The sequence below is a fragment of the Camellia sinensis genome, chromosome 3, assembly GCF_055761805.1.
Source record: "Camellia sinensis isolate YWXY chromosome 3, ASM5576180v1, whole genome shotgun sequence".
Taxonomy (NCBI): Eukaryota; Viridiplantae; Streptophyta; class Magnoliopsida; order Ericales; family Theaceae; genus Camellia; species Camellia sinensis.
Window position 1 is genome coordinate 65,020,968 of NC_138963.1, and position 9,402 is coordinate 65,030,369.

At 36.1% G+C, this 9,402-nt stretch overlaps 1 long non-coding RNA gene across 1 annotated transcript; it reads right to left on the bottom strand.

The window, feature by feature from the left end:
- Positions 1-222: 222 nt before the first annotated feature.
- Positions 223-1,004, bottom strand: LOC145821023 (uncharacterized). The gene is made up of 2 exons (XR_014363060.1): positions 856-1,004; positions 223-773 (listed from the first exon to the last, which is right to left on the bottom strand). It is a non-coding gene; the product is annotated as an uncharacterized LOC145821023 (long non-coding RNA).
- Between the last annotated feature and the right edge of the window lie 8,398 nt (positions 1,005-9,402).

A 9,402-nucleotide genomic window follows, 5' to 3' on the forward strand; every position in this document is an offset into this window, starting at 1 on the left:
TGAAGGGCAATTTGACACTGTAACAGATGACAGCATGATACGTCGTAAATTTAAATCAACAAATCTACAGGTAATATTATAACATTAGTCACACTAACTAACAAGTTCTACCAAAATAGTTCCCCTACAAGACTTTGAGGTTGGAGTCTTATATTCTGCAGGCGTGGGAGATCCAAGGACACCGACACCAATAAACTGCAATTGTCAAGCTCCAAGACCTACATCGCAATAAAATTGATTTCATTAGTTTCAGACTATTCGTACATTGAATCAAGTCTAGGCAATGCCAACTTCTGTGATAAGAGGCTTCAAACCTCCAACATATAACTATGAGATATTGCTGCCATGGAAGCAGAAGTAATGCCCTCACAACTGTGAAGCTTGAGAACTGTCAGCATGGGCAGTCTTACAGACTTCCAAGAAAAGCAAAAAATCAAGTCAACTAATGGAAGCATTTTCAAACATCACCAGAACAAGCATGGTGAAAAGCTAAAACACTGACCTCAAGAGAGATGTTTGGGCAGTATGAAGCATTAAGAACATGGAGATTACCACAAGTACGGGCGATTTTGCATAGTGTTTCATCAATCACACATGAACAATTGGACATATCTAAAGAGTCCAAAAGTGTGCATGATGTTACTGCCGAACGAATTGCAGCATCTGAAAACTTGTGGCAAGAGGCTATATCAAGATCACGCAAAAGAGGGCAGTTGAGCACAACATAAGCCATACTACTGCGCTTTAAAGACAAGGTTTCGAGTTGGGGGCACCTGTAAAACAAGAAACTTTAGCACAAATTCTGAACATATTACTATATATGAAACTTTTTCCAATTATTTACAACTGTACCACCTGACAGAAATACGGAGCACTCGGCATTTCACAATTTGAAGTTGTCTCAGTCTATCATCGTATATAGGTATCTCTTGAATACCATTACCAAGGGTAGCATCATGGATAACCAGACTCTTCAACAGTTGGCAATCTATTAGGGCTTGAAAAAAAGTTTCCCCTATTTTTCCTTTTCCAAAAGTTAAAGCCTCAAGATTCCTGAGAAGCATCAGATATATCAGCAACAATCATAATTCTAACATTGCATTGTTTGGATATGGATAAGGAACAGTTGTTACATCCCACAAAGGTTCTATCAACGAACCAGAATCCACCTAGAAACACATCCTAACTCCAATTAACTCTATTTGGGGTAAAAAAAAATGTAATGAACTTGTTTATAAGTAAAGAGTGAAATGAGAAAGGAAAACAAGATTAACTACCAGGCAAAACAAGTGCTACAACACCAAGACATGCAACTTGAACCCATGTTTATGAAATGTCTGTTAAGACAACAAAAATTTCTTGCTTTATCGTCACGAAGTAAGTCCGGTAAAATTGATTACAAAATTAAGAAGTCTGCCAAATTTATTACAAGCTTTAGTTGCTGTTGTGGATCACAAAAATGTTAGAACCAAAAATAAGCTCATTGTAATTGTGAGAAGTATAGTACAAGAAAAAGGAAATGTTTAAGAATCAAGCATAAATATGCTCACGTCCAATCAGATGAAGATTCTAAAAAAAATTTAGAGGTAATTGCTAATAAGTGGGAGTCTTAAAATAACTGGACTACAGGTGGAATCCTTTTTGGTACAAGTTTGATACACATGAAAGACTAACACCAAACAACTTGCACTATATACATAAGAGACTTGCACCACCAAACAACTTTTCAGATTTTCAACTTATTTGCCATTTCAACGTAAAAAACTTATTTGCATTTTATGTTCCCAACTTCTTTCTTCTTTTTATTCACCCAAAAAACTTCTTTCTTATTTCTTCTTTCTAATAGTTTCATTTCTTATTTTATTTTTTCTTGTACACTTAAAAAACTTATTTGCATATTTCTTCTTTCTTCTTCTTATTTTTTCTTGATTTAGTCCCCACCCATCCATCTAAACATTTTCATTTCAGCTACACTTATTTTGTAAATATGTTTTTCTTAACTGCTCCACATTATTTTCTTCTACTTCATTTTTTTTTTTCTTTTCTAATTCTCTCATGACTTCATATATGTCTATGTCAGCCCCAAAAAATGGTTGAGATTATTAGAAATAATAATATCCTCAATTGAAATAGTTACAAAGTGGTATTATAGTTTTGTTATGAACGTTAGAAAATTATTATGAATAATTATAATGTAGTTTAAAAAAAATGCATATGTATTTTTTAATAAAGTGTATATTACAATATTCCTATCCATTGACAATTTTCCTACTTTTATTAATATATAATTTTAATTTACGACTGAATCAAACACATGCCCCATTATCATTAGATTATGATAGTTGTCAATAGAAACTTCAATTATTTTTTCTTTTTATTATTGTACGAGCACGAAATAATCTTCTTGTATGATCCTGTTGATCAAGTTTGCACTCCTCCAAACAATGTTGCTTTGCCACCTGAAAACACAAACGTGAGCTAACCGGCGGGTGTGTGCCGGAAACCCCTCCGATGCCTAAGTCAGCAACTAGACTATAGACAATAAGCTCTGTGTATTCTAGAGTAAGAATTGGGATACCTCTACATAGGTATGGTCATGAGCTTTTATAGATTCTGCTTGGTACAATCCTAGAAGGATTCCAACTCTCCCTATGAGAGTCCTCCTATGAATCACACACCCTATTCACTACCAACCAAGTGAGATGGTTTTGCAGAACCCTAGTAGGACTCTACTCTCCTTAGCAGAGTCCTCCTAGGAGTCACACTCCTATTCACTGCCAACCAAGTGAGATGGTTACCTCCTTTATATAAGCTGCTGCAACCACACCGAGCGAAGTTACCTCAGTCACACACTTAGGTAATGATGTAGATGGCGCCTGGCCGTGCTATACCAAGACCGGCCGAGCTATACCAAGCCCGACATCCTTTCTCACCAATACCTCGACTAACCACTAGGCCCACTTATTTCGGATGACCCCTTTACCTCGGCTGACACCTTTACCTCGGCTAACATTGCGGTCAACCAAGTTACTTCGGCTCTGTGATACTTTAAGCACCACTGTCAGTCTTGACTTTGAGATGACGCCCTGTAGAGCTATCCTTTTGCTCGGTCCTCCTTCTACTGATACCTCGGCCCATAGTTCGGCCCAAACCCGAAATATGAGATGTCTTCTTGGCTTAAGACCGAGCTACACCAGCCCTTATCTCGGCCCATTACGCGGTTCAACTCTAAAAGAAGAGTCTTCCTAGCTCGGCCCAATTTGTTTACAAATTAGCCTCTCAATTATACTGTAAAGGAAGATTAGATCTTAGGCTTTGTGTTTAGGGTCAGGTGTAATCAATGTGACTTCCATGTGGGAAATATTATATGCATTTAAATAAACACACAAATAATATAAAAGAAAATTTTAATAAATAGAAAAGGAAAATCCAAATAAATGTCATACTCATTGATATGAGAAGATTTGAATTTGATAATTTAGATATAAAATTTAAACATTGTGAATTTGAAAACTTCCTATGGTAAATTTGAAATGACACAAAAAAATAGTTATTAGAGATCTACAAGAATTTAATAAAATAAATTATATTTTATATCTAGCTTATTTTTCCTTTTATTTTCTCAATCTACCTCTTAGTAACTTCATATTGTTTCTATAAAATTCAATCTCAAACCCTTTACTAAAATTCATGCATCCAAATGGAGCCTAATTTTATTTTATTTTTTTAATTTTTATGACTTTGAGTGTAAGTATTTATAATCCTTGAAATCAAAAGTCATAATAATAAAAATAAATATATAAAGAAATTGGGAGGAGTGGGTCTAGATAGGATTCATCTTACCATTGGGAACGTCTTACCAAACAGATCAGATACGAAAACAGGAAATAATCAAATACGAAAACACAAACATTGCAGAAACCAACTGGGAGTTATAAATTGAAGTAAGTATATTTACATATTACATATTTTTGAAACAAAATTGAAGCCGAAACCCTAATTACTGAAAAAAATAAATAAATAACAAAAACATAGAACAGTGTCTTGAGGACACACTGTCGCCGATCGCCAATCAAAGACAAGAAGAGAAGAGAAGAGCAGAGCAGAGAAGAAGAGAATAGAAGTGAAGAGAAGAATACCTTCGAATCGATGATTCGATCGCCGCTCGTCGCCATTGTCGCCGATCGCCGATCGTCGCTAGCCACCACTGTCACCGATCGCTGCTCGCCTCTGTGAGAGAGAGAGAGAGAGAGAGAGAGAGAGAGAGTGTGTGTGTGTGTGTGTGTGTGTGTATGTGTTGTTTCGAAACTTAGGGCTCTACAAACCTGAAAGGAAATGAAAGAAAAAAAAAAAAAGGGGAAAGACAGGAAAAAAATGTGGGAAATTAAGTTTGGGCGGGCAGGTCGGGTCGGGTTAGTCAGTGAAAAAATGGGGGAAAATTTTGTTTCATTTTTATTTTAATGATTTTTTTTTAATTTGGTAGAAGTATGGGTAATATATTAATGAAAAATATTTTCCGTTAAAATAAAGTTAATTTTTTATGGTCAATGAAAAAAAAAATTTTGTGGCCGATTTTTTTTTGTTACTAAAAATCAAGAGCTAATTTTTTGCGATAGAGGAGAGGGAGCGGCAGTAGTGGTGAAGGTGGTGGTGGTGGTGGCGAAGAAGATTAGTGGTGAAGTTATGGTAGTGGTAGAGGAGATGGAGTGGCGGTGGTGGAGGAGAGATAATAGTAATAGTAGTAGTAGCAGTGGTGGTAATGGTAGTGGTAGTGGTAGTGGAGTGGTGGCGATGATGGTAGTAATGGTAGTCGTAGAGGTGGAGTGGCAACAATGGTAATAATGGTGGTAGTGGAATGACATTTGCAGTAATGGTGAAGGTGGTAGAGGAGATGGGTGGTGAGAGAGAGATGAGTGAGAGACAGATAGAGAAGAAAGATAGAGACAGAGACAGAGTGATGAGCGAGAGAAAGACAAAGTGGTCGCTAAAAGTGCATTTTCTTGTAGTGGAGAGGTCGGTAAATAGAGAAGAGGGAAGTGAGAGATTGAGCAAGGTGAACACAATGGGGGAGAGAGACAGACAGATAGACACAGAAAGAGAAAGAGAGATAAAAAAGTGATGAGTAAGAGAGAGATAGAGAGAGAAAGAGATATAGAGAAAGAGATAGAGAGAGAGAGAGAGAGATAGATAGATAGATAGAAAAAGAGAGAGAAACAAGAGAAGAGCGAGAGATAGACAAAGAGAGAGAGAGAGAGAGAGAGAGCGAAAAGAGATGATCGAAAGAAAGACATAGAAAAAGAGAGAGACAAGGAGAGAAGAAAGATGAGTGAGAGAGACAGAGAGAGAGAGATAGAGAGAAGAGAGATGAGCGAGAGAGATAGAGAAAGAAGAGAGATGACAGATAGAGAGAAGAGAGATGAACGGGAGACAGAGAGAAAGAGACAGAGACAGACAGATAAAGAAGAATGATGAGTGAGAGAGAGAAAGAGAAAGAGAAGAGAGAGACACACAAAAAGAGAAAAAGATAGAGAGTGAGAGACAGAAAAAGAGACAGAGAGAGAAGAGAGATGAACGAGAGACGTAGAGAGAAATAGAGAAAAGAGGGATGAGCGAGAGAGACACAGAGAGAAAAGAAATGAATAAGAGAGAGAGATAGAGAGAAGAGAGATGAGCGAAAGAGAAGAGAAATGAGAGAGATGAGCGAGAGAAAAGAGATGACCGAGAGAGATAGAGAGAAGAGAGGTGAGCGAAAGAGATAGAGAGAGAAAAAAGATGAGAGAAGAGATAGATGCGTGAGAGACACAGAGAGTGAGAGACATACAAACAGTCAGAGAGAGAAGAGTGATGAGTGAGAGAGAGAAAAAGAAGAGAGAGAGGAAGATGAAAAAATGGGTGAAAAGAGATAGACAAAGAGAGAGAGAGAGAGAGCAAAAAGAGATAAACGAGAGAGAAATAGAGAGAGATGAGTATGAGAGCGAGAGAGATAAAGAAAAGAGAGAGAGAGAAGAGAGATGAGAGAGATAGAGAGAAAAGAGATGGGCGAGAGACATAGAGAGACAGACAGACAGACAGACAGACAGAGAAGAATGATGAGTGAGAGAGAGAAAGAGAAGAAAGACAGAGACACAGAGAGAAAGAGAGAGACAGATAGACAGAGAAGAGTGATGAGTAAGAGAGAGAAAGAGAAAGAGAAAAGAGACAGAGACACATAGAGAAAGAGACAGACAGACAGACAGACAGAGAAGAGTGATGAGTGAGAGAGAGAAAAAGAAGAGAGACAGAGACAGAGAGACAGGAAGATGAAGAAATTGGTGAAAAGAGAAATGTTGTATCAAAAGAGTAAGACGACGTCATTTTTTTATTATTTTTTTTGTGACAGAAAAATACCATTGCATTTATTAAAACCATTTTGTGATTATATATATATGAAGCCGTCTCAAAGTCACGATATATATATATATATATATTACTTTTTTTTTGAAATGGTACTTATTACAGTTGCAAAAAACTCTTCTTTTTTTTTGCGACTGCAGCTAGTGCCGTCGCAAAAACTCTATTTTTTTGCGACAGCAATCTCTGCCGTCGCAAATACTCTTCTTTTTTTTTGCGACAACAATTTCTACCATCGCAAAGACTCTCTTCTTTTGCGACAACATTTTCTACCGTCGCAAATACTCTATTTTTTGCGACAGCAAGTTGTGCCGTCGCAAAAAGTCACATTTTTCGTGACAGCAAGTTGTACCATCTCAAAAAGTCACATTTTGTCGTCGCAAAAAGTTCCGTCTTTTAATCCCACTTTTCTTGTAGTGATCCCAACTTTATCTCATCAATAAATCATTTTTGTAATACCTTGTTTGGAATCAATAAATAATATTTTTTAATTATTTGTATCTACATTTTTTCATAAACATTTTTTGGGTACTAATTATAGTCTTTTAAATTAATATGAAAAATATCAAAATAATTAAAATTTAAATACATATTTCATATAATTTTTGTATGCAATTCAATAGTTTTTTATATATAAATTGAGACTTATAACCAAACCAAACCAAACTAAACCAAGCATTAAGTCCCATCAAATGGGGTCGACTGCATAAATCATTATTCTCCACTTGACCCTATCCAAGGCTATTTCGTTAGTCAAATTAAGGAGATTTATATATCTATTTACTATACTAGTCCACGTCAATCTAGATCTACCCCTTCCCCTAACACTACCATCTACCGTCACTATATCGCCTCTCTTCACTACAGCCTCTGTTGGTCTCCGTTGTATATGACCAAATCATCTCAATCTATTATTTCTCAACTAATCTTCTATCGGTACTAATTCTACCTATTCTTGAATATACTCATTCCTAACTCTACCTTTTCCAATCTTGCCACACATCCACCTTAGCATTCTCATTTCAGCAACACTCATCTTATCTACATGTTGTTTCTTAGTTGTCCAACATTCCATCACATACAACATCGCTGGTCTAATAGCCATTTTATAGAACTTCTCTTTTAGTCTGATGGATACTCGTTTATCGCACGGTACTCCAAACGCATCCCTCTACTTAAGCCACTCCGCCTTAATTCTGTGAACCACATCTGCTCCAATCTCCCCAGTTGTTGCGATAATTGATCCTAAATAATAAAAATGTTCACTCTTAGGTAGTTCATGGTTCTCAATCTTCACTTCTCCTCTGCTTCCATTGTGATTGTTACTAAAATTATACTCTATATACTTTGTCTTAGTTTTGCTTATCCTAAATCTTTTAAATTCAAGTGTTTTTTTCCAAGTCTCCACCTTAATATTAACTCATTCTCTAGTCTCATCTACTAATACGATATCATCTGCAAAAAGCATACATTATGATATATCATCCTAAATATTGCTCGTCAACTCATCCATAACTAAAGCGAAAAGATAAGGACTTAAGGTTGATCCTTGGTGTAACTATATAGTAATTGGAAATTCACTCGTTTCTTGAGTAGATGATCTAATAGTGGTCACCATACCTTCATATATATATCCCTGATCACATCAATGTACCTGTTTGTCACTCATTTTTTCTCTCACATATCATATGTTTTTTCAAGATCAATAAAAGACCATATGAAAGTCTTTATTCTTTTCTCTATACTTTTCTATTACTCTCCTCAAAAGATAGATCATTTCCATTGTTGACCTACCAGGCATAAATCCAAATTGATTATCGGGCACCTCTGTTATATCTCGTAATCGACATTTCATCACTCTCTCTCACACATTCATTGTGTGACACATTAACTTGATTCCTCTATAGTTATTGTAATTCTGGACATCTCTTTTATTCTTATATATTGACACTAAAATACTCTTCCTCCACTCCTCTAGGATTTTCCTAGTCAACAAAATCTTACTAAATAATCTAGTCAACCAAATAGCCCCCCTCTTACCCAAACATTTCCACGCTTCAATAGGTATATCATCGGGTTGTAAAGCCTTATTTTATTTCATCTTCTTAAGTGCAAACTCCACTTCAAAGTCCCTGATCCTACGATAGAACCTATAGTCCTAGTTTTCCTTATTATTGCCTACTTTTTCCTCTTTTGACCTACTTCTATATTCCTCATTTAACAATTTCCCAAAATAATTTTTCCACATCTCCTTAATCTTTTCATCCTTCACTAAAACCTTAGAGTCGTCACCCTTAATGCACTTATTATTTTTCTCTATCTTATCTGAGTAAGTTTGTATATCCTCTTCTCTTTCTCCTTACTATCTAGTCTAGTATATAGGTCATCATAGGCTTTCAATTTAGTCTCCCTCACTACTTTTTTGACCCCCTTATTGGCCAATCTGTAGCGCTTAAGATTTTTCTCAGTTTTATCATTATGTCACTTTTTAAAGCTTTCATTTTTCGTCTTTATTGTCGCTTGGACCTCCTCTATCCACCACCAAGTTTCTCTAAAGTTCCTTTTCATTTCGACTATCCAATAACTTCTCTTGAGATTCTCCTCATACAATTGGTTATCGAGTTCCACATAGTGTTAGCTTCATCTTCCAAGTCTCAAGTACCTTCTTTATTCATTCTATTCTTAAATGTATCTAGTTTGTCCCATTTTAAGTCCTATCATCTAGTCTTGTGACGCTCACTATCTTTCCGAGCTTGGAATTGCCTTTTAAAGCATAAATCTAGTGCCAAAATCCTATGTTGAAATGTCAAGTTCTCTCTCCATGAATCACCTTACAGTCGCTGCATTTTAAACGGTCCATTTTTCTTACTAGAAAATAATCTATTTGGCCCCTAATTGACCTACTCTTCAAGGTTATCGAATGCTTATTTCTCTTCTTATACATAGTATTGGCTACCACTAGGTCAGAAACCAACGCAAAATCTAAAATGCCCTCTCCAGTCTCATTTTTAT